The sequence below is a fragment of the Mobula birostris genome, chromosome 2 (genome assembly GCF_030028105.1).
Source record: "Mobula birostris isolate sMobBir1 chromosome 2, sMobBir1.hap1, whole genome shotgun sequence".
NCBI lineage: Eukaryota > Metazoa > Chordata > Chondrichthyes > Myliobatiformes > Myliobatidae > Mobula > Mobula birostris.
The window spans coordinates 203690113-203716393 of NC_092371.1; the positions used below are offsets into that span (position 1 = coordinate 203690113).

The following is a 26281-nucleotide window of genomic DNA, read 5'->3' on the forward strand; positions in this document are numbered from 1 at the left end:
GCCTCACGATTTGTCTGTTTCAAAGATTTATTCACTGACCTTTTTTTTAAAAGAAAGTATAAATCTTTGTTGTTAAGCAAACCTTCTATGCCGCAGTAACACTGAGAACATCTGCCAAAACTAGAACCTAAGCTTAAGAAGAACAAAGACAGCGAGTATATAAGAACTTGGATGTACATCATTGGCACTACATTATCACTGGGCCTGAGCTCTGGATCTCTGAATCCAACAGCATTGTAGAGCACCTTCACCAGAAGACGGTTCACCATCAAGGGCATTAGGTTGAGCAAGAAAATTGGGAGCATAAATTAAATGTCAACTTCATGCCACCTTTTTGAGGCATCGTTCCTTGAAGATATCCTGGATGCTGGGGAGGCCAGTGCCCGTGATGGAGCTGACTGAGTTTACAACTTTCGACCCCGTGCAGTAGGCCCCGTCCCCCCCACCAGACAATGATGCAGCCAGTTAGAAGGCTCTCCGCAGTATATCTGTAGAAATTTGTGAGTGTCTTTGATAACATACCAATTCTCCTCAAACACCTAATGAAATGTAGCTGCTGTCGTGTCTTCTTTGTAATTGCCTCAGTATGTTGGGCCCAGGATAGATCCTCAGAGATATTGACACCCAGGAACTTGAAATTACTCACCCTTTGCATTTCTGATCCCTCTGAGGACTTGTCATCACTGGTTTTGCCCTCTCTGAAGTCCACAATCAATTCTTTGGTCTTGCGTTGAGTGCAAGGTTGTTGCTTAGACACCACTCCTGTATGCTTTCTCCTCACCACCTGAAATTCTGACAACAAGACTTGTGGTGTTAGCAGATTTACAGATGGCATTTGAGCTGTGCCTAGCCACACAGTCATGGGTGTAGAGAGAGTAGAGCAGTGGGCTGGGCACATATTGCTGAGGTGCGCCAGTGATGATTACCAGTGAGGTGGAGATGTTATTTCTGATCTGCACAGATGGTGGTCTTTTGTGAGGAAGTCGAGGATCCAATTGAAGAGGAAGGTACAAAGATAGTGAACTGTCATGCCCTCTGTGTGTTGTTTGCATGGTTCTCACTGTAAACTTGTGGGTGCTGAAATTTCCTCCCATATCCAAAAGACATACAGGTTAGCAGGTTAATTTGACACTGTAAACGATTGCTAGTGTAGGTAAAAGGTAAAGTTTGGGAAGAGTTGATCAAAATATAGGGAACTTAGTTACAAAGAATATTAGTGGAATGGTCTGCCCAATAAATACTGGTCTTTTTGGTGGCAACCATGCCCCTTGTGGTGATTTTAAAACAAAAAGCTCCCTAAATGTTTTTTTTCCTACACATTAGAGTTATGACTAATGAGCCACATTGGCTGCTTGTGATCTTGCAGCTTGATAATCTTTGATCTCAACTTTCTAAGAGTGGTATTCTCATGATTACAGTCTTATCCAGAGCTAAAAGTATAGTACATTTTGGTTTAATCAAAGTGATTTTATTTTCAGTTTAGTAAATCAGAGAAAATAATTGAAGGAGTGTTTTCTCCTTTAGCTGCTAACTCTGCCTTTCAGCATTTAGGTTCTCCGTTTGATTTTTGAGATGTTAGGCAGATGGAGTTCTTTGATAGACAGCATTATGAGTTTTGCTTTGCTTAATTATGTCACATTGTACTTTATTATAAGTGAAGTGAGGTTTGAATTGAAATATGTTAACGACTGTGAAAACTGAAGAGTTGATGTCAGATTACATTTTAGCTGTTAAAAGCCACTCCATTGTAGCTAACATTTTAATAAATGCCACATTGTCATTTGACTAGTCTATCTCTTGACTTTGACTTTTGAAAAACCACAGAAGATGTAGTAAGTCTTGTATTTAGAACAGCTGGCATTGAACATTATCTTACTTAATGTCTTCTGAATATATATTTTTCTCTTCCAGTGATTTTTTTTTGGGTACATCACCAAAACTTTCAATTAATTTATTGCTGCTCAGAAAAGAAATTTATGTATAAAATCCCCAAAATATCGATTGTTAATTCATTTCTGTAGATGCTGCCTGTCCTGCTGAGTTCTTCCAGCATTTTGTGAAAGTTATATTGAACCTTTCTAAAAACACTGGTTAGGCCACAGCTGGAGCACAGCATGTGTTTCTGGTCACCACATTTTCTTACAGAAGGTCATGAAGGTCTGAGAGTAGGTGCAGAAAAGATAAAAATGTTCCCGAAAAGAGATTACAAATGGCATGTGATCACCAGCTAAGCCAAATGACTTGTTTCTCTGCATTTTATTCTAATCAATGAATTTCAGTCTGATTTCAAAACACTCTTCCCAGACAGCTTGCATTTTAAGTTTTTAAAAACTGGCATGAGAACATAACTTTTTGTGGACTAAGTTCAAACAGCTGTTAATAGAATTGTGGTAGCTCAGTCATTTTGAACTAGTTACAAGTTTAGCATATTTGAAATGGTGCAATTTCATCAGCTCAACTGGTGTATGAAAATTATAGTGTGCGCTTCTGTGGTAGTAGATCTTACCCAAACCTCTAGCAATAAATTATGAAGTAAGCTCATGGATGAAAGACAATGACCAAAGCAAATCAGGAAATGAAAAGGGAACTAATTAAAGATATGTTGGATTTAAAATTAAAAGGTAGGCACGTTGTTAAACTGTGCTTTGAAGTTTCACTGGGCTGTACTTTCAAGGGAGGTGCTCTCATTTTATTTCTATTTTTCTTCCTTGCTGTGCATGAGGGTATCAAGTAGTCATACAGAGACACTTTTGTGCAGGTTTTAAGTAAATTAGAGGCTTGGTTAGTTATCTCATTGGCTCTGATAATGATAAATTATACTTTTTTATTATAATTCAAGGAGCACAGTCCTTGGAGGGTGAACCAACATGTAATTGCCGATTGAGGTGGTGAGGTGCCTCCTTGAACTTCTGCAGTCATTGTCATGTGGACACTCTATACTTACAATGCTGCTAAGGCGGGAGTTTCAGGATTTTGACACAGTGACCAGGAGACAGCAGTGATATATTTCCAAGTCAGAATTCCAAAGAGGAAGAAAGATTCTAAGGGGGGGTAAGGGGCGACCGTGGCTGACAAGGGAAGTCAAGGATGGTATAAAAATAAAAGAGAAGAAGTATAACATAGCAAAGATGAGCAGGAAGCCAGAAGATTGGGGAACTTTTAAAGAGCAACAGAGGATAACTAAAAAGGCAATACGGGGAGAAAAGATGAGATATGAAGGCAAGCTAGCCAAGTATATAAAGGGTGATAGTAAAAGCTTCTATAGGTATGTGAAGAGGAAAAAATTAGTTAAGACCAAAGTTGGACCTTTGAAGACAGAAATGGGTGAATTTATTATGGGGAACAAGGAAATGGCAGACGAGTTGAACAGGTACTTTGGATCTGTCTTCTCTAGGGGAGACACAAACAATCTCCCAGATGTAATAGTGGCCGGAGGACCTAGGGTAATGGATGAACTGAAGGAGATTCACATTAGGCAGAAAATGGTGTTGGATAGACTGATGGGACTGAAGGCTTATAAGTCCCCAGGACCTGATGGTCTGCACCCCAGGGTACTTAAGGAGGTGGCTCTAGAAATCGTGGAAGCATTTTCCAATGTTCTATAGATTCAGGATGAGTTCCTGAGGACTGGCGGGTAGCTAATGTTATCCCACTTTTTAAGAAAGGAGGGAGAGAGAAAACAGGGAATTATAGATCAGTTAGCCTGACATCAGTGGTGGGGAAGATGCTGGAGTCAATTATAAAGGATGAAATAGCGGCACATTTGGATAGCAGTAACAGGATCGGTCCGAGTCAACATGGATTTACGAAGGGAAAATCATGCTCGACTAATCTTCTGGAATTTTTTGAGGATGAAACTATGAAAATGGACAAGGGAGAGCCAGTGGATGTAGTGTACTTGGACTTCCAGAAATCCTTTGATAAGGTCCCACATAGGAGATTAGTGGGTAAAATTGGAGCACATGGTATTGGGGGTAGGGTACTGACATGGATAGAAAATTGATTGGCAGACAGGAAACAAAGAGTAGGGATTAACGGGACCTTTTCAGAATGGCAGGAGGTGACTAGTGGGGTACCGCAAGTCTTGGTGCTGGGACCACAGCTGTTTACAATATATATTAATGATTTAGATGAAGGGATTAAAAGTAACATTAGCAAATTTGCAGATGACACAAAGCTGGGTGGCAGTGTGAAATGTACGGAGGATGTTGAGATAATGCAGGATGACTTGGATAGGTTGGGTGAGTGGGCAGAATAATGTGGATAAATGTGAGGTTATCCACTTTGGTGGCAAGAACAGGAAGGCAGATTACTATCTGATTGGTGTCAAGTTAGGAAAAGGGGAAGTACAACGAGATCTTGGTGTCCTTGTTCATCAGTCACTGAAAGTAAGTATGCAAGTACAGCAGGCAGTGAAGAAAGCTAATGGCACGTTGGCCTTCATAACAAGGCGAGTTGAGTATAGGAGCAAAGAGGTCCTTCTGCAGTTGTACAGGGCCCTGGTGAGACCACACCTGCAGTATTATGTACAGTTTTGGTCTCCAAATTTGAGGAAGGACATTTTTGCTATTGAGGGAGTGCAGCGTAGGTTCACGAGGTTAATTCCCGGGATGGCGGGACTGTCATATGTTGAAAGATTGGAGTGACTGGGCTTGTATACACTGGAATTTAGAAGGATGAGAGGGGATCTGATTGAAACATATAAGATTATTAAGGGATTGGACACGCTAGAGGCAGGAAACATGTTCCAGATGTTGGAGTCCAGAACCAAGACCACAATTTGAGAATAAGGGGTAGACCATTTAGAACGGAGTTGAGGAAAAACTTTTTCACCTAGAGAGTTGTGGATCTGTGGAATGCTCTGCCTCAGAAGGCAGTGGAGGCCAATTCTCTGGATTATTTCAAGAAGGAGTTAGATAGAGCTCTTAATGATAGCGGAATCAAGGGATATGGGGATAAGGCAGGAGCGGGGTACTGATTGTGGATGATCAGCCATGATCACAGTGAATGGTGGTGCTGGCTTGAAGGGCCGAGTGGCCTACTCCTGTACCTATTGTCCATTGTCTGTTGATGTGTGAGTTGGAGGGCAAATTCCAAATGATGCTTTTGCTTCCCTTGTGCATCCTACTTTGGGAGTAGGTTGTTTTATCCTTGGCGTTTAACTGCGATGACGGTACTCTCAAGACCGTAAAGAATGATACCATTAAGAAAGTCTTTGACTACAAGTACCTCGGGTCAAGAATGAGGAGTTCGGAGAATGACATAAAGATACAGAAGGCACTGGCGTAGAGGGCTATGAACGACATGAAGGAAATCTGGAAGTGGAACCTGACCAGAGGGCATAAAAAGAGGATTTTCATAGCAGTCATAGAGTCCATTCTCACGTATGGATGCGAGACATGGACACTCACCAAGAGTATGCGCGAGTCTCTAGATGGTTGCTATACACGAATGCTCTGGATGGCTCTTGACGTGAGTTAGCAACAGCACATGACAAACGTCAAGCTCTATGACGACCTACCGATGCTCACCACTAAAATCGAGGCGAGAAGACTGCAACTAGCGGGACACTGTTCAGGCCACCCCAAGCTACCTGCCAGCCCAGTCATCATATGGGAGCCCAAGCATGGGAGGATGAATCCTGGGCGCCCATCCAAGACTATGGTCAACACGCTCCTAGAACACAGCGGCATGGCTAATGTAGATGAACTGAACACACTGATGAGGGAAAGGGAGAAGTGGAGAGTCCGTCATTGTGCCCGGCGCCAGCCCCCTAGGCCTGAGTCGACGTAGTAGTAGTAATGTTTTATCCTTCGGACTACAGCAGTCTACTTCCCAATTTGGGTTCTTAAAGATGTGTGCTTTCCATTGGATTACCAAAAGTAAAAACCTGGATTTCAAGCAGAAAGATACCATACTAAGCCAGTCTTGACCAAAGAATAACCTTGGAGAGAAATTTTGTCCTGTGGAATGGCATATATAGCATACTGCAGTTGTCTGCTTTTAGGAATAAGGCTCAAATTAACTGATTTGATATCTGTATAGTTAAAGTGGCCTTTCAAGATTAGCAGCAGTAAAGAGGGCGATGACGTTTGGCAGAAGAAATAGTTCCAGACAGATGTGTACAGGTGTACTTGTCATTTTCTAAATGTAGCCATTTTCATAGGAAGAACAGAATTCGTGTCCAAACCAGTCCCCCATAGGAGTTCCCTAGAGTGCATCATTCAGGGAAGAAACTTTGGATTCATTGGCGCAAAATGTGCACCAGAAGGCATTGAAATTGGAGCAGGAATTGCCCAAGTGGCCCCTTGTGGTTCCCACATGAATGAGGAATATCTGCTCAGCATCAATCTTTTCATTCCCCTCAGAATCCTTGTTTTAATTAGCTCTCCTTTCATTTTTCTAAACTCTGTGAGTAAAACCTAGATGTGCTTAATCATTCCTTGTAAAACTGTCCATCCCAGGAACCAGGTGAACTCAGTCTGAACTTCCAGATTACAAGTTTAGACTTCCTTAAATTTCGAAGTCAACAAGCAGTAGAGCTGAACCTTGTGCTCCATTTCTCTTGTAATAACGCCTGTTCCATTTACCTTCCTAATTAGTTGTTGAATTTGCTTGCTAAATTCTTCATGTACTGGGGTGCTCTGCACAGCAGTATTCTGTATAAACATATGAATAATGTTTGCCTTTTTTGTCTTTAAATTTTGTGTATTGCACCTTGCCTGTGAGATTTCTGGATGGAGTGGAGAGGGAGGGGGGAATACATGGCAGATGAGAATGGGCAGTAGAAGTCCTATCCACAAATTAGCTGAAAAAGTCTTTGGCAGAGTGTTAAGCCATGCCCAAAATTAAAGCAGAGTTTATGGGAAGTTTTTAAATTACACACCTCTCAATGGATTGAGCTTAATAAACTATTTTAACTACTCTTTGTTTGAAAAAGGCTAAATTTTAAAACTTACAAAAATCACTCAGAAATTAAAGAATTTTTCAAGCTCCTGAAAATATGTAAAAAAAAATCCAATTTATTGTCAAGTTTCATAGCTGCCTATTGATTGAACATAGAACATTACAGCATAGTACAGGCCCTTCGGCCCACAATGTTGTGGTGACTCTGAAGATGGAGCTGCTTGTCACGGATTTTATTCCATATGTTTGAAGAGTGGTGTTAAATGTGCTTCCCACCTCTGCATTATACCATATACATTTGCAAGGCCCTGCCACCATCTCAGGCTCACCAGAAAAGAAAGAACCAAGAGGTAACTGCATGTACCTTTTGAAGTGACGAGTTCCCAGGCTCTCTGTAAACACACTGGAGCACCATGATAATACTCTCTTTAACCTCACTGAGCCCATTTCAACCTTCCTGTTAGAGTGCATACAGAGTAAATGTTTTTTCAGTCAAAGGGAGTTTTGGCTTCACGTGTAAGATGATCACCAATAGATCCAATGATGAATCTGTGGGAATTTTGTGTATCCAAGAATGGTGTTAATGTGAGTTGTATTACCAAAGGAAGTGGTTGACATAAATGGCATTGATGCTTTGAGTGGAAGCTATGTAAAGAGCCTTCACGGACCCTACCTATGGTAAAGTTTGTCATTACTCACCTCCAAACCACAAAAAAACCAGAGCACAAGTCTGCCATCTGTGACCATGAAGGACTGCCTGAGAATCGGCAGTAAAAGAAAGTAGAATTCCAATAATCAATGACTTAATTGTTTTCAATATCCCTTTGAACCCACCAAGACCCCATACACTTTATCTCTTTAAATTCACTGTGGTTTCATTTCCCCACTTCCTTCAAACTCACTGGAACCCTATGTCCATGTGCCCTTTAAATTCACTTGGTTGACTGGAAAATGTACTATACGCTGTATACCTTTCTCGAATGGTGTTTGCTGCATTAATAGGAGTGATCATAATTTTATATTGTGGAAATGGCTCACTTGTTTTGACATGTCCATGACAACTATTACCTTGTACTTGGTCGATATCCTTCCCTGCCTAAAAAAAATTAAATGCTCATCCAGACACAAATACTGTCAGTAAATTTGCTTCAATCACTCTAGACAGAATATTCCAAGTACAGTACGTGGCATTTTCTGAGTGAAGAACGTCCCACCCATATCCCCTCTAAATATCACCTTCTGACAATGTTCTTTAATTTTAGCTTTGCACCTTCTTCTGTGTTATCACATTTTTCCTACACCGCAGTGACCAGAACTGCACACAGTACTCTAGCTAAGTTCTGACTAAGCTTTTATAAATTTGCAGCATAATGTCCCTAATTCTGTATTCATTGCCCTGCCTAACGCCACCTTTAAGGATCTATGGATTTGTACTTTGGAGTGTCTATGTCTGTCAATACTCCTTAAGACCCTACCATTCATAGAGTCATTTATGCTCCCAAAATGTATTACCTTGCATTTGTCTGGATTAAATGTCTGCCATTTTAGCCCATTTCACCAATAGATCAATATCACACAGCCTTCCTCCTACATGATCAATAATGCTGATAATCTTTGGGTCATTTGTGATCTCCTGATCTTGCCTCCCACATTCACATCCAAATTATTCATGTGTATTATAAAATTCAAGGGTCCTAGCACTAGTCTTCATGGAACATTACAAGTCACAGGCATCCAGTCACAAAACCATATCCAATAGTGCATAAAATCTGCCAGTCCAGCACTGTCAAAATCCCAAGTGTGCCAAATTACAGAGCTTCACTGTATTTTGATAGGGTTGAGATGAAGTAAACAAAGAGTTGCAGGAGCCAGTGTAGAGACTAAACATATTTTCGCAACACCTCTCTGTAACTAGATCCAGGACTTGTTGACAGAAAATCCACAGTCAGCACTTGTTGGCAGAAACATCTCAAGCTCCAGCACGCTGAGCACTGACACTCCCCAGGGCTGCATGTTCAACTCTCTGCTGTGCACGCTGCTGACGCATGACTGCATTGCTAGATCCAGTTCAAACTGAATCATCAAGTTCGCTGATGACACAACCAGGGTTGGCCTCATCAACATCGATAACAAAGTGTGTACAGAGATGGGGTAGAGCGGCTGGTAAAATGATGTAAGCACAACAACTTGAGTCTCAACATGGGCAAGAATAAAGAAATGATTGTGGACTTCAGGAAGGTTCAGGCTGACCACTCCTCCTTGCACATACATGACTCCTCTGTGGAGAGAGTTAGGAGCACCAAGTCTCTGGGAGTCCACATAACAGATAGTCTCACCTGGTCTCTCAACATCACCTCATTGGTTAGGAAAGCACAGCAGCATCTCCACTTCCTGAGGAGATTGATGCAATTGAGGCTTCCCTCCCATTCTAACCATTTTTTTTTACTAGAGCACCACTGAGAGTGTCCTGACCAGCTGCATCACCACCTGATACGGGAACTGCAGGGCATCTGATTGCAAGGAATGTTGAGAGGATCATCAGAGTCTCTCTTCCACCCATTGGAGATATTTGTCCAGAGTACTGCATATGCAAGGCTCTCTTTATTGTCAATGATCCCTCCTATCCATCCAATAATCTCTTTGATCCCCTACCAGGAGTAGGTACCATAGCAATAGGACAAGAACTGTTAGGATGGAAAACTGCTTATTAATCCAGGCCATAAGACTGCTGAACTCCCTGCCACCATGTATGACTTATCCTAGGGTCTCATCACGTATGAAGCATTATACTTTTTAACTATCATATATATGCCTTATTATATGTTAATTTATTTATGGTAATATTACTTTGTGTTATGTTTGTGAGTTATGTGTTGTGCACCTTGGTCTGGAGGAACATTGTTTTGTTTGACTGTATACATGCGTACAGGTGAATGACAATAAACTGAACTTGAATTTAGTACATGGATCTGCTGGGTGAATAACCACTCTCTGTACTCCTGTAGTGTGCATACAAATAGTTTAACTTGACCTGCTGCCAAGAATAAGCAATATTGTGGTTCATGGGTGTAAGTCAAAGAGCTACTTTCTCACTTTGAGAGTTTTCTCAAAGCTACTTTGGTAAATGGGACCATTGTTAGCTATGTAGGGCTATTAAAGGAAAACAAGTCATGCTTTCCTTTTTTTTTAAAAAGAGGTGGATATGAGTAATGTGATTGTTCATTTCTTAAATGTTCCTTCCCTAGGCTTTTAAGACTGGGGTTGAGCCAGAAGCAGTGTATACCAAATTTATTCTGGGTTACTGCCCACACTGCTTGTGCAGTGGGTGTGCTGAATCAACATAGCATCATCAAATTTAAAACTTAGAAATATAGTTGGTAAATTTGACAGAAACCAGAACTCTGATTTGAGGCTGAATTCCAACATTAACCACATCCTTCCACAGTTTTCATGTTAACGTTTGACACGTACCTACTCAGTCAAGGATTTATTTTCTGAGCTTATGCAAAATTGAAATTATTAAGATTTCTTATTTACAGTGCATCTTTCTAAAACTTTACAAAAATCCTTAAGAGCATGCACACAAACATTTTAAAATATTTAAATACAGTAATAGAGCAATGTCACATCACTGTTCAGTATGATGATAGAGAGCATGAAGCTGTAACTGTGGATATCATCAGAACAACACACACAAAATGCTGGAGGAACTCTGCAGGTCAGGTAGCACCTATGGGAAAATAGTACAGTCAACGTTTTGGGCCGAAACCCTTCGGCAGGATTGGAGGAAAAAATGCTGAGGAGTAGAATTTAAAGGTGGGGGGAGGGAAGAGAGATGAAACATGGAGGTGGAGGGATGAAGTAAAAAGCTGGGAAGTTGATTGAGGAGATGAAGTGAGAGAGGGAAAAGGGGATGGGAAATGGAGAAGTGGGGGGGAGTGGATTGGAGACATTACTGGAAGTTTGAGAAATTGATGTCCATGCCATCAGGTTGGAGGCTACCCAAACGGAATACAAAGTGTTGTTCCTTCAGCCTCAGTGTGGCTCATCACGACAGTGGAGGAGGCCATGGGTAGACATATGGGAATGGGAAGCGGAATTAAAATGGGAGGCTATTGGGAAATCCAGCTTGTTCTGGCAGACGGAGCGTAGGTGCTCGGCGAAGCAGTCTCCCAATCTATGTTGGGTCTCACCAATGAACAGGAGGTCCACCGGGAGTACCGAACACAGTAAACGACCCCAACAGTCTTGCAGGTGAAGTGTCGTCTGACCTGGAAAGACTGTTTAGGACCCTAAATGGTATTGAGGGAGGAGGTTGAGGGGCAGGTGTAGCATTTGTTCCGCTTGCAAGGATAAGTGCCAGGAGGGAGATCAGTGGGGAGGAACGAATGGACAAGGGAATTGTGTAGGGAGTGATCCCTACGGAAAGCAGAAAGTGGGGGAGAGGGAAAGATGTGCTTGGTGGTGGGATCCAGTTGAGTGTGGCGGAGGTTTTGGAGAATTATGTGCTGGATGTGGAGGCTGGTGGGTTAGTAGGTGAGGACAAGAGGAACCTTATCCCGGGTAGGGTGGCGGGAGGATGGGGTAAGAGCAGATGTGCGTGAAATGGTAAAGATGCAGTTGAGGGTAGTGTTGATGGTGGAGGAAGGGAAGCTCCTTTGTTTGAAAAAGGAGGACACCTCCTTTGTTCTAGAATGAAAAGTCTCATCCTGAGAGCAGATGTGGCGGAGCCTCCATTGCATCTGCTCTCAGGATGAAGCTTTTCATTCCAGAACGAATCTCTTCCATTTCACGCAATCTGCTCTTACCCCCGTCCTCCCGCCACCCTACCATTTTAATTCCATTTCCCATTCCCGTATGTCTTGATGAGGCCACACTTAGGTTGGAGGAACAACACCTTATATTCTGTTTGGATAGCCTCCAACCTGATGGCATAAACATTGATTTCTCAAACTTCTGGTAATGCCACCCAAACACCCCCCCTCCCCATTTCCTATCCCCTTTTCCTTCTCTCACCTCACCTAATCTCACCAATCAGTTTCCCAGCTCTGTACTTCATCCCACCCCTCTAGGTTTCACCTTTCACCTGTTGGTTCTTTCTCCCCTCCCCCCACCTTTTAAATCTACTCCTCAGCTTTTTTTCTCCAGGTCTGCCGAAGGGTTTTGGCCCGAAACGTTGACTGTCCTTTTTTCCATAGATGCTGCCTGGCCTGCTGAGTTCCTCTGGCATTTTGTGTGTGTTGCTTGGATTTCCGGCATCTGCAGATTTTCTCTTGTTTGTGATATCATCAGAATGTTGAAATCCATCATTAAAGTCACAATATCGGGACACTTAGAATGCCATCAGACAGTCAAGTGAAGTCAATTATGTTTTTCATGTTCAACAAATGTTTTGGCATTCTCTAAGGATTGAGAGAATGAGGTGAATAAAATGGTCAGTAGATTTGGTGTAACTGGATTTCCAAAAAGCATTCAATTATGTATAAAATTTATTTATTGCAAGAATTAAGAGCACATTGGTTTGAAGTAATATATTGTCACGGATAGGAGAAAGCATAATGAACAGAAAACTGTGTTGGGATAATCGGATTATTTTTGGATTGGTAATTAGTGTGGTGCTTCAGGGATCAATGCTGGCACTAAAGCTACTTATAACCCATCTGAAAACAGATGAAGAGTCTGAGTGCAACCAGATTTGCTGAGGGTACAGAAATAGTGGGAGATTAGCAAGTTCTGAGGACATAGAAGCTGCAAAGAGATATGGCTAGGTTACATGAGTTTAGTAAGAAGTTGGCAGATGGAGTATAATGTGGGAAAATGTGAGCTTTGTGAACTTTGAAAGAAAGAATGAAAAGGAAAATATGTAATTTAAATGAGCCAATACTGCAAAATGTTAATCAAGAGTATCTGGGGAAGCTAAAATCAGGGTTAGCAGGCAGATTCATCAAGTAATTAGGAAATTTATTGGAATATTGGCATTTATTGATAGTGGTATAAATATAAAAACAGGAGGCTTTAATGTAGCTCTGTTGAGCCTACAACCAGAGAACTATAATTTGGTCTTCATGTTAAAGAAGAATTGATGATAGTACAGATGAGGTTTGTTAAGCTGAATCCTGGAATAAAGTTGTTGATGGGAAGTTGAGCAGATTGGGCCTATACCCATTGGAGTATAGAAAAATAAGAGTCAGTCACATTGAAGCACAGGAGTCTGTTGTGAATCAATGTCAAAGATGTTGAAAGGGTATTTCTCCTAGGTGGGGGTTTCTACAAGTTGGGAGACATAGTTTCAGGATAAGGGGCCATCCATTTCACATTGAGGAGGAATTTCTTTTCTCATAGGCTTGTGACTTTTTGGAATTCACTAGCCCCCAGAAGGTGTGGAGAAGTTATTCAAAGCAGAGACTAATAGATATTAGAACTATAAGATCTTTGAGATGAGAGCAGGAAGTGGCATTTGTGTTGGTGAGAATGTGGTCACTATTGAAGAGAAATGGGGTGAATGAAAAGATAGAGTAATTAAATGAGTACTTTGTATTGATGTGCATTGGAAAGGACATTAAAGGTGGTCAGTGCACTCCAACTAATTACTAACCTATCAGTCTCCTCTCAGTCGTAAATTCATAGAGAAATACAGCACAGAAACAGGTCCTTCAGCCCAACTGGTACATGCTGACTACAGCATCCTCCCTTCTAGTTCCATTTGCTACATTTGGCCCATAGTACTCCAGACCTCTCTCCTCTGTGCACTTATCCACATGCCTCTTCCATTATCAGCAAAGTGGTGGAAGGTTTCATTCTTGTTCTCCCAAGTGGGAATTATTCACCTGAAACCTATTTATTAATGACCAGTTTGGGTTTCAGAAACATAGAAAATAGGTGCAGGAGTAGGCCATTCGGCCCTTCGAGCCTGCACCGCCATTCAGTATGATCATGGCTGATCATCCAACTCAGAACCCTGTACCAGCCTTCCCTCCATGCCCCCTGATCCCTTTAGCCTCAAGGGCCATATCTAACTCCCACTTAAATATAGCCAATGAACTGGCCTCAACTGTTTCCTCTGGCAGAGAATTCCACAGATTCACCACTCTCCGTGTGAAGAAGTTTTTTCCCCATCTCTGTCCTAAAAAGCTTCCCCTTCCACAAACTGTGACCCCTTGTTGTGGACTTCCCCAACGTCGGGAACAATCTTCCTGCACCTAGCCTGTCCAATCCCTTCAGGATTTTATACGTTTCAATAAGATCCCCCCTCAATCTTCTAAATTCCAACGAGTATAAGCCTAGTCGATCCAGTCTTTCATCATATGAAAGTCCTGCCATCCCAGGAATCAATCTGGTGAACCTTCTTTGTACTCCCTCTATGGCAAGAATGTCTTTCCTCAGATTAGGGGACCAAAACTGCACAGAATACTCCAGGTGTGGTCTCACCAAGGCCTTGTACAACTGCAGTAGTACCTCCCTGCTCCTGTACTCGAATCCACTTGCTATGAATGCCAGCATACCATTCGCCTTTTTCACCACCTGCTGTACCTGCATGTCCACTTTCAATGACTGGTGTATAATGACACCCAGGTCTTGCTGCACCTGCCCTTTTCCTAATCGGCCACCATTCAGATAATAATCTGTTTTCCTGTTTTTGCCACCAAAGTGGATAACCTCACATTTATCTAAATTAAATTGCATCTGCCATGAATTTGCCCACTCACCCAACCTATCCAAGGCATCCTGCATCCTCTTAGCATCCTCCACACAGCTAACACTGCCGCCCAGCTTCGTGTCATCTGCAAACTTGGAGATGCTGCATTTAATTCCCTCATCCAAGTCATTAATATATATTGTAAACAACTGGGCTCCCAGCACTGAGCCTTGCGGTACCCCACTAGTCACTGCCTGCCATTCTGAAAATGTCCCGTTTATTCCCACTCTTTGCTTCCTGTCTGCCAACCAATTCTCTATCCATATCAATACCTTACCCCCAATACTGTGTGCTTTAAATTTGCGCAGTAATCTCCTGTGTGTGACCTTGTCAAAAGCCTTTTGAAAGTCCAAATATACCACATCCACTGGTTCTCCCCATCCACTCTACTAGTTACATCCTCAAAAAATTCTATGAGATTTGTCAGACATAGTTTTCCTTTCACAAATCCATGCTGACTTTGTCCGATGATTTCACCGCTCTCCAAATGTCAGTTATCACATCTTTGATAACTGACTCTAGCATTTTCCCCACCACCGATGTTAGGCTAACCGGTCTATAATTCTCTGGTTTCTCTCTCCCTCCTTTTTTAAAAAGCGAGGTTACATTATCCACCCTCCAATCCTCAGGAACTAGTCCAGAATCTAAAGAGTTTTGAAAAATTATCATCCATTGTTTCTTGGGCTACTTCCTTAAGCACTCTGGGGTGCAGACCATCTGGCCCTGGGGATTTATCTGCCTTTAAAATCCCTTCAATTTACCTAACACCACTTCCCTACTAACATGTATTTCCCTCAGTTCCTCCATCTCACTAGACCCTCTGTCCCCTACTATTTCCGGAAGATTATTTATGTCTTCCTTAGTGAAGACAGACCCAAAGTAGTTATTCAATTGGTCTGCCATGTCCTTGTTCCCCATTATCAATTCATCTGTTTCTGTCTGTAGGGGACCTACATTTGTCTTAACCAGTCTTTTTCTTTTCACATATCTATAAAAGCTTTTACAGTCAGTTTTTATGTTCTCTGCCAGTTTTCTCTCATAATCTTTTTTCCTTTTCCTAATTAAGCCCTTTGTCCTCCTCTGCTGGGCTCTGAATTTCTCCCAGTCCTCAGGTGAGCCACTTTTTCTGGCTATTTTGTATGCTTCTTCTTTGGAATTGATACTATCCCTAATTTCCCTTGTCAGCCACAGGTGCACTACCTTCCCTGATTTATTCTTTCACGAAACTGGGATGAACAATTGTTGTAGTTCATCCATGTGATCTTTAAATGCTTGCCATTGCATATCCACCGTCAACCACTCCACTCCAGGCATTATCAAAGCCTTCTGCTAAATCTGCATCAAAGAGGAGAAGTCAGAGAGACTGACCTTGACATGAGGACAACACTCGGGCATGGGCTGATCATTGCAGGTAAAATTCCGTCCGTTCAGCAAACGCTTAGTGACTATCTCCAATCTACTGGGTGCCCCGTTATCATTGTTGAAATGGTGACTGTTGATCTGAAATCTTGCTGGACTAACCACAGAAAACACTGACAACAAGAACAGAATAGATGTCTTGCATTGAGTAGCTAACATCCCTGACATCCCAAAGGCTTTCCATCATCTACAAGTCACTAACTGAGGGAACATGGTGGAATAATTTCCATTTCCCTGGTTATCTGGGATAGAGAAAGAAGGGGGCTAAAGGCCATTTAGACTAACAATAGCAGGGAAGATGTTGCAATTGATTATTAGAAAGATGTACTAAGGGGAATGGAAAATTGTATGATTGGGTGGAGTCACTACACATTGCTTAACAATTCTATTATGCTGGTTGTAGCTTGCAAAGTGGATGAGAGTGAAGCAATAGATAGAAAATATTTGGGTCTCTGCCTTTCCTTCGGGTTTGTCAGATGCGTGGAGAGGGGGAGCTTGCTACATGGGAAACAACTTTCTCTCCATATCATACTACCCAGGCTTGTGTATCAAGATAGCTAGGACACTATATCCATGGTCAACTCTGTTAGATGGAGCCCTCATTATTAGATGGAGGGAACCAAGTAAGTTGCCATGTTTGATAATGATACAAATCTTGGTCAGAAATTGAGCTATGAGAAGAATGCACAAGAGACAAGAAGGAGATATGGATAGTAAATGGTGAGTGAATAAATAAGAATAGTTCATGTACAATGTAATGAGGAAAAATTATATGAAGGTATCTACTTCCAGTCAGGCAAAATAGAAATAGCTTTTGTATCCTCTTTCATATTATTGGCTGGCTTACTTTTGTATTCCATCTTTACCTTCTTAATAACTTTGTAGTTGCCTTTGGTTGATATTTAAAAGCTTCCCGATCCCCTAAATTCACACTAATTTTTGCTCTATTGTATGCTTTCTCTTTGGCTTTTGTATTGGCTCTGACTTCTCTTGTTAGCCATATCATTTTGCCTTTAGAATACTTTTTCCTCTTTGGGATGTATATATCCTGTGCCTTCAGAATTGCTTCCAGAAATTCCAGCCATTGCTACTCTGCTGTCATCCCTGCCAGTGTTCTTTTCCAATCAATTCTGGCCAACTTCTCTCTCATGCCTCTGTAATTCCTTTTACTCCACTGTAATACTGATACTAATGTCTTTAGCTTCTCCTTCTCAAACGTCAGAATGGATTAGATCATATTATGATGACTTGCCCCTAAGGGTTCTTTTACCTTAAACTCCCTAATCAATTCTGTTTCATTGCATAACACACAATCCAGAATAGCTGATTCCCTCATGGGCTGAACCATGAGCTGCTCTAAAAAGCCATCTTGTAGGCATTCTAGAAATTTCCCCTCTTGAAATCCTGCACCAACCTGATTTTTCACAATCTACCTGAGTATTGAAATCTCCCACGACTTATTGTAACATTGCCCTTTTGGCATGCATTTTCTGTATCCCGTTGTAACTTGTAGACCGCACTACTATTACCTTTTGGGGTAGTATGTACATAACTCCCATCAGGGTCTTTTTACCCATACAGTTTCTAAGCTTCTAACCACAATGATTCAACACCTTCTGGCCCCACGTCAGCTCTTTCTAATGATTTAATTTCATTTTTTACCAATGGAACCATGCCACCCTCTCTGCCTTCCTGTTTATCCTTTTGATTCAATATGTATCTTCGGACATTATGCTCCCAGTTATAATCTTTTTTTCAGCCATGATTGAGTAATGCCTACAACACCATACTTGCCAGTCGGTAACTGTGCTGCAAGTTCACCGACCTTATTCTGTATACTGCGTGCATTCAAATATAACATCTTTAGTATCGTGTTCACCTTTTTCAATTTTGTCCACCATTTATGTTCCAACTCATCCTGTTGACTGCAATTTTGCCCTCTCATCAGCCTCTCTTTGCTAGGGGTCTCACTACACATTGCTTCTGTTTGTAAGCCAACTACCTCACCTTCAGCACTGTCATTCTGGTTCCCATCCCCCTGCCAAATTAGTTTAAACCCACCCGAACAACTCCAGCCAACCCGCCCGCAAGGTTAATGGACCCCCTCAGGTTCAGGTGTAACCCATCAGGTCATACTGTAGAGATCCCAATGAATCAGAACCCCTGCCTCCGCACCAGTTTCTCAGTCACACAGTCACCTCCCAAATCATCCTATTCTTGCCCTCACTGGCACGTAGCACAGGCAACAATCCAGAGATTACTACTCTGGAGGTCCTGTTTCTCAGCTTTCTACCTAGCTCTCTAAAGTCTCTCTTCAGGACCTCCTCCTTTGTCCTATCTATGTCATTGGTACCAACATGAACGAAGACAACTGGCTGCTCACCCTCCCCCTTCAGAATATGCAGGACCCGATCTGAGACATCCCGTACCCTGGCACCTGAGAGGCAACACACCATGCTGAAGGATCCTTGATGGGGAACCTTATCAAATGCCTTTCAGAAATCTATATACTACATCTATTGCTCTACCTTTATCAATGTGTTTTGTTACATCCTCAAAGAATTCAATCAAGTTCGTAAGGCACGACCTGCCCTTGACAAAGCCATGCTGACTCTCATAATCAGATTATGTCTCTCAAAATGCTCATAAATCCTGCCTCTCACGATCTTCTCCAACAACTTGCTCACCACTGAAGTCAGACTTACTGGTCTATAGTTTCCTGGGTTATCTCTACTCCCTTTCTTGAACAAGGGAACAACATTTTCAGTCCCTCAATCCACCAGTACTTCTCCCGTTCCTATTGATGACTCAAAGATCATCGCAAGAGGCTCAGTATCTAAAGTTATAAGCTTGTTATTGAGGGGAATGGCCTCTGCACCGGCTGTTCATTTCCCCTCCTTCTGACGGATACCCAGTTACCCATCTCCTGCAAGCCAGGGGCAACTACCTCCCTGTAGCTCCTGTCTATTGCCTCTTCATTTTTCTGTATGTATCTTTTTAAAGTGGACTAAATTAGATTCATAATGCAAGCCCCTCATAATAGCTACAACTGTATATTTTTAACTCTCCTACAAATGCAGGCTCATTAATGCACTCCACATCGATATAATAATATCATTACCCAGAGGCATGGGGTAAAGAAGAAAGTATAATTAGCTGTGTTGTTCTCTATTTGAATTACAGTTAAGTGTTTAAGTTATATAAAGCACTTAAGTGCCTTTCTTGAAAGCTAGATAGCAGCAATTATAAACTATTGCCCAATGGAGCATGTAATGAAGTAATAATCTGTGCCAAGTAAAAGCTTAAAATTTAAAATTAAGTTTGAATTTGCAGCCTAGTTCTTAGTCTTTGGGAGTTATTTCTCCTTTAAAGTTGGTCACTTGGCTGTTTGTGGCATCAGTTATGATCCAAGAACTCGAGTCCAGTAAAATATCCCTATTTAGGATATCAAGTTTGTAAGAGGATGATGCTCTTTCAATGCTTCTTTACGTGCTGGCAGATCCTAGTTTACTTGGTCTAGACAGTCAATAGTGCTTGATTTTTTCAGCTGGAAGTTTGCTTTGGCTATTAATATTAGGAAATTATTATGATTTAGATAAAGCTATGATTAGTATTTTCAAATGTATGCTTTAAAATTCATTTGGGTACAACTATTAGACCAATTACTGAATAGTAACATTACAAAAGCTTTGCATTATAACCAAAACTACAGCTTGTTGACAAATCCTTCCCAAGAATTCAACTACAAGTATACATTTCAGAATCAGAATCCGGTTTATTATCATTGGCACGTGTCATGAAATTTGTTAACTTAGCAGTAGCAGTTCAATGCAATACATAATATAGAAGAAGAGAGAAAAAAAAATCAAGTAAATCAATTACAGTATGCGTATATTGAATAGATTAAAAATCATGCAAAAAACAAATAATATTTATTTTAAAAAGTGAGGTAGTGTTCACGGGTTCAATGTCCATTTAGGAATTGGAAGGCAAAGGGAAAAAAGCTGGTCCTGAATTGCTGAGTTTGTGCCTTCAGGGTTCTGTACCTCCTACTTGATGATAAAAGGGCATGCCCTGGGTGCTGGCGGTCCTTAATAATGGACGCTACCTTTCTGAGACACCGCTCCTTGAAGACATCCTGGGTATTTTGTAGGCTGGTACCCAAGATGGAGCTGACTGAATTTAGAACCCTCTGCAGCTTCTTTCGGGGCTGTGCAGTAGTGCCACCCGCCCCCCCCCCCATACCAGACAGTGATGCAGCTATTGCTTGGTTGCTGTTATTTGACCATCAATTCCAGTGCCTCAGAAACAAAGTATGATTACTACACTGGTTGTAATTTTATTAGGTGGTCAAGATGCTTTTATAAGTTCAAGTTTAATTGTCATTCAACCATACACGTATATACAGCCAAACGAACCAGCATTCCTCCAGGGCTAAGGTACCAAACATGGTATCAACAGTCAAACACAGCACTCTGTACATGGCACATTGAGTTACGATAGCAGAAAAAACATACAGCAACAAAAAATATATTAGCCCAGGTCCCTGCGAAGCTAGTGATGGTGCACCTTTAACACTGAAACTAGTTAAGTACAGCCATGTATCAGCAATGATAAACTGACTGTAGATGTGCTTTCTGTGTCCTCACAATAGCATGGTGCTTTGTAGTTTACAGTCAAAAGCTGTTGAAAAATGTTGCAGTTTAGTAACATTATGATCAGCCTCCAATAACATTCATGTTGGTGGCATTATAGTATTCTGTGTCTGAGGTTGAAATGAAAACCTTATAGGTGATGAAGCTGAGGGGAATTGAGACTGGGAGCTACATATGTTTACGAATAAAATTATCACCTGTCAGCTTTTAAGCAGTTGAAGTGAATAATTTGTTGAAAGGCAAGGTCAATGCCATCTCTAAATTGCGCGTTTTACTTTAAACCGACACAAGTTTGGATGCTGCTCAGTATTATTCCATTGCTTTTAATTTGAATACTGTAAAGATTTTTAAAAAATGAATTATTGATGTACCGATACATTTTTTAAGGCCACAAACAGCTATATCACCGACGTTTTAAGCTAGTGTCACCTCCATTTTATCTCTACAAAATACAGAAAAATGTTGGTTGCAAGAGAAGTTAAATGTCTAAATTGCACAAGGTTCCTATGTGAACACTTTTAACAAAAGGATTTAATCATTCAAGGGTGACTCATGAATTTCAATTCCTTGCTGACTTATATTTGGCGAATGAAGCATAATTGAGAAATAATTGAGTCTTTTTATGGTGACTAATAGTAGGACACTAACCAAATACCCTGGAGAGTGACTATGGAAAGTTACTTTATTTTATTGAGACACAGCATGGAACAGACCTTTCCGGCCCTTTGACACGCACCTCTCAGCAACCCCAGATTTAACCCTAGCCTGATCGCAGGACAGTTTACAATGACTAATTAACCTACCAATCAGTACATCTTCGGACTGCTTGAGGAAACCGGAGCACCCAGAGAAAACACACACAGTCACGGGGAGAACGTAGAAACTCCTTACAGACAGCTGGGGGGTGGGGTCTGTATAAATTAATAACCACTGTACAAAATCAGTCCCATGTATCTTTAAGTATTTTTTAAACAATCCTTTTACTAGTTTCCAAATGTACTTTGCATCCTGAGTGAGCAAAACACACACTTGTTCCTTGTACTGCAGTGAAGATTAATTTACGTGTTGTGTCAAACTACAAGTTCAAACCACTATTTGTATACCCACTGTACGATTATTGTGTGGCAGGAAAGTTTTCACACTGTTAAAAGTCAGCAGCCTTGTTAGTTCCCAAAACTGGCTGCAAGTACCAGGATAAACTGACCCTGGAAGCCAGGACATCTGCAGAGCCCTTCAACCGTAAGAGTCTCTTCAGTGTCTAGATTGAAAATTTGCTAGAAGTCTGAAAATTATGCAGACACTCATTGTTATATCTTGACAACTGGCCACAATTTTTCAAAAACGTCAAGTCCTCTTCCATATATCGTGACACAACTTCAAAACAGTAGCAGTGTTTTCTCGAGGTTCTGGTGTTTTTGGTTTTATGCAATAAACTGACAGCTGAAAGCAATGTATTGAGACTTCCACAGACATATCACAAATATCATGAATTCTATACCATACTATACTGTACCATCATGTCACCCCAAGGGACAATTGCAAGTTTATTTTTTATTGTAAAAAAATAAAATAAGTAATGTTTCAAGTCAACGACCCTTCAGTAGAAGTAGTTCTGTTGAAGGGCCATTGAATCAGAATCAGGTTTATTATCACTGCCATGTGTCATGAAATTGGTTAAATTAACAGCAGCTGTACAATATGTGATAGTATAGGAAAAAATAAGTCAATTACAGTAAGTATATAAATGTTGGCGCATGGCCAAGAGGATAAGGCATTGGTCTAGTGATCTGAAGGTCACTAATTCGAGCCTCAGCTGAGGCAGTGCGTTGTAAGGCACTTAGCTACACATTGCTCTGCGACGACGTCGGTGCCAAGCTGCATCGGCCCTAGTGCCCTTCCCTTGGACAACATCAGTGGCGTGGAGAGGGGAGACTTGCAGCACGGGCAACTGCTGGTCTTCCATACAACCTTGCCCAGGCCTGCACCCTGGAAACCTTCCAGGGCGCAAATCCATGGTCTCATGAGACTAACAGATGCCTATATAAGTATATAAATGTATATTGAATAGATAAAAATAGTGCAAAATGAAATAATATACAGTATATATTTTTTATGTGAAATAGTGTTATAGGTTCAATGTCCATTTAGGAATCGGATGGCAGAGGGGAAGAAGCTGTTCCTAAGATATTGAGTGTGTGCCTTCAGGCTTCTGTACCTCCTTCCTGACAGTGACCATGAGAAGAGGGTGTGCCCTGGGTGATGGGGGTCCTTCGTAATTGACACTGTCTTTCTGAGGCACTGCTCCTTGAAGATGTCTTGGATACTACGAAGGCTAGTACCCAAGATGGAGCTGACTAACTTCACACCTTTCTGTAGCTTCTTTTGATTTTCACAGTACCCCCCCCACCACCAGATAGTGATGCAACCTGTCACAGTACATCTGTAGAAGTGTTCAACATGAAGTAGTTCTGCTAATCTGAACTCTTTTAAGCTTTTACTGTCTTTACAGATACTGCCTGAAATGACGTGCATTTCCAACATTTTTGCTGTTATTTTGGATGTGATATGAAACAAGATATGAGACAAAACAGATTGTATTGGACCGGTATCTAGATGCTCAAACATCAGTGAGAAGTTATGAGTTTGAAGTCATGAGGGAGAACGTAGCTTCAATAGGTAAATCTGGAATGAAAGGCCAGTGTCACTAATGGTGACTGAGGAACTTGGGATTTTGTTAAGAAACCATCTGATTCATTAATATCTTCAAGGGAAGAAATCTGCCATAGCAGATATCCAGACACACAGCAATATGGTTGTCTAAACTACGATTTAAAATGGTCCAGTGAACCTCCAAGTTCAAGGGCAATTTGGGATGCATTATAAATGCTGGGCTAAACAAATGAATATCTTTTTTAAAAACTGGAAGATGGCAAGAGATGCCAAAAAGGATGACCCATTGTAGGAAGTGGGGAGATGATAATGCATTTGTAATAAGTGGATAAGATTAAATGCTTGTGTCAATGCTTTGGCAAGGCAAGGGTTAAGGTGAGTAGGCAAGGATAGCTTGCAGACTGTGTGCGATTGTTTATAGACAAGGCGAAAAAGGTCCTTGAGAGCTTAGTCCATTTTCCACATGGGAGGATGTGAGACCGTTTGGCATCCCAAGACAACGATGCAAGTGAAGTATGCTGGACACACGCCCGTCTGGATGGCGCTGTGCTGCAGTCTCCATTGAGGTCAATGGCTCACACAGTTGGCTTTTAGGTGCATAAGGATGGTTTTGGGGACAGAAAGAGGAGTTGGGGGTCAGGTTAGGCTTCAGTGACAGGCATATGGGGGAGTTAGAGGTCAAACCGGAGTCTAGTGCTCGTTCCTCATTCAATGGCCGGTGATACCGACAGGGGACATGTGTGGTTGGAGGTCGGTTTCAGACCAGCGATGGCCCCGCCACTGGTCAGTGAGTCATTGGGGCATTCAGCAATCAAAGTTACAGGTGGGCAGGAGGCACAAGACCCGGTGACCTCTTACGCACACAAGTCAGAGGACTGTGTAAGTATGTAGGGAGGTAGCAGCAGGGTTTGTTTTGTTGCTTGCTCCGCTCTGTTTTGTTGTGTTAAGCATTGTGAGCATATTATGTTGGTGTGGTGACAGTTGCAGGCTGCCTCCATCACATTGTTAGGTTGTGTTGGTTGTTCATGCAAATTCCCATTTCACTGTATGATTCGATGCACATGTGATAAATGAATGAATGTAAATCACACTAACAATTGGAAAATTACTTTTTAACTCTAAGGTATTGTAGACAATAAGTGCAGGAGTAGGCCATTCGGCTCTTTGAGCCAGCACCGCCATTCACTGTGATCATGGCTGATCATCCACAGTCAGTATCCAGTTCCTGCCTTATCCCCATAACCTTTGATTCAGCTATCTTTTAAGAGCTCTATCCATCTCTTTCTTGAAAGTATCCAGAGACTTGGCCTCCACAGCCTTCTGGGACAGAGCATTCCATATATCCACCACTCTCTGGGTGAAAAAGTTTGTCCTCAACTCCATTCTAAATGGCCTACCCCATATTCTTAAACTGTGGCCTCTGGTTCTGGACTCACCCATCAGTGGGAACATGCTTCCTGCCTCCAGCGTGTCCAATCCCTTAATAATCATATATGTTTCAATGAGATCCCCTCTCAGCCTTCTAAATTCCAGAGTATACAAGCCCAGTTGCTCCAATCTTTCGACATATGACAGTCCCGCCATCCCGAGAATTAACCTTGTGAACCTACGCTGCACTCGCTCAATAGCAAGAATGTCCTTCCTCAAATTTGGAGACCAAAACTGCGCACAGTACTCCAGGTGTGGTCTCACCAGGGCCCTGTACAGCTGCAGAAGGACCTCTTTGCTCTTATACTCAATTATTGTCTATTGGCTTGTAGTTTCTATTGGCTATTAACACCTGTATGATTGATTATACAAATAAGGAATTTGCACATACACAAGGTTTCCAATTAGTCAATAGCTGTATAAAAATGAAACGTCTTTGTTCAGACTTCAGAACAGTTTAGTGATGGGCTGAGCTGTGCTCCCTGTACACAAATAAATAAAGTATGAGTGGCAAGCAAGTGAAAGTTGTTGCAGTCCAGTTAATTGGTAACGGCACTTTGGACTAAATTGCCCACCAAATAAATTAAGGTTGTTGAAAGAAGTAAAGATCTAAGGAAATGTGTGAGGCTGCCAAAAATTTACATTCAAACACTATCCAAAATACAGGAAGAGGAAATTAATCCCAATGATTGCAGGTAGGAAAACCAGAGTCATCTTGAAGAAATGCATGACTGATAAATCACAGAGTATATTCACAGTAGACTCTGCTGGGACAGCAGGGATCCATAACACGGTGAGGGCAGCGATACAGCACGCTGAGAAGACTCTCTGGGGCTAGAATAGTAATCACAGAATCGTAGTATCTATTGCATCAAGTGGATGTAACTAGCAGGATACAAGGGAACTGCTAGATGTGAGCAGAAGGCATTCGATAAAATATATCTTGATTTAACTCTGTGCCTAGGTGGTTATAGTCTGTAAGCTGACAATTCTATTTTTTCTGTTTTCCTTTTGTTATCTTTCCTGCTTCCTTAAATAAATTTGCATTGTTCTAAAATAGGCCTCTCAGTAATTGTGTATTTTCTTACAAACGTACTCATGAAAAATCCATTAAGGAATTCAGTTTCAGTCAGAAAATGGAAAGATGCTTCCTGGTGGAAAGTGCCAGCTCCAGTTTAGACTTGTACATACTATACTGATGATTTCATCTTTCATGTGGAAAGCAATTGCAGGAAGGAGGGGAAAGGGTCCTTTCCCTAATAATAAAACCTAGGGTAAGGCAAATTTCTCAAGAGTAATCTCAACTCCAATTCAATTAAGGTAGATAAGAAACTTTTTAAATAATGATTGTGTTTTCAGACTGAAAGATTTGCATAAATTTTAAGTATATTGTTTTAATATTTAGAGAGACTTTGATGCGTTCATGGTGACTTTTTAAAATTAATTTCTGGGTTTGTTTTGCTGAGAAAGCCACCATGTATTGCTGGTCCCTAATTATCCTTGAGAA

At 41.4% G+C, this 26281-nt stretch overlaps 1 protein-coding gene across 1 annotated transcript in view; it reads left to right on the plus strand.

Annotated features, from left to right (window-relative positions):
- Positions 1-26281, plus strand: part of hs1bp3 (HCLS1 binding protein 3) — a 117983-nt gene that overhangs the window by 73185 nt on the left and 18517 nt on the right. The gene's annotated exons all lie outside the window — the stretch shown is intronic.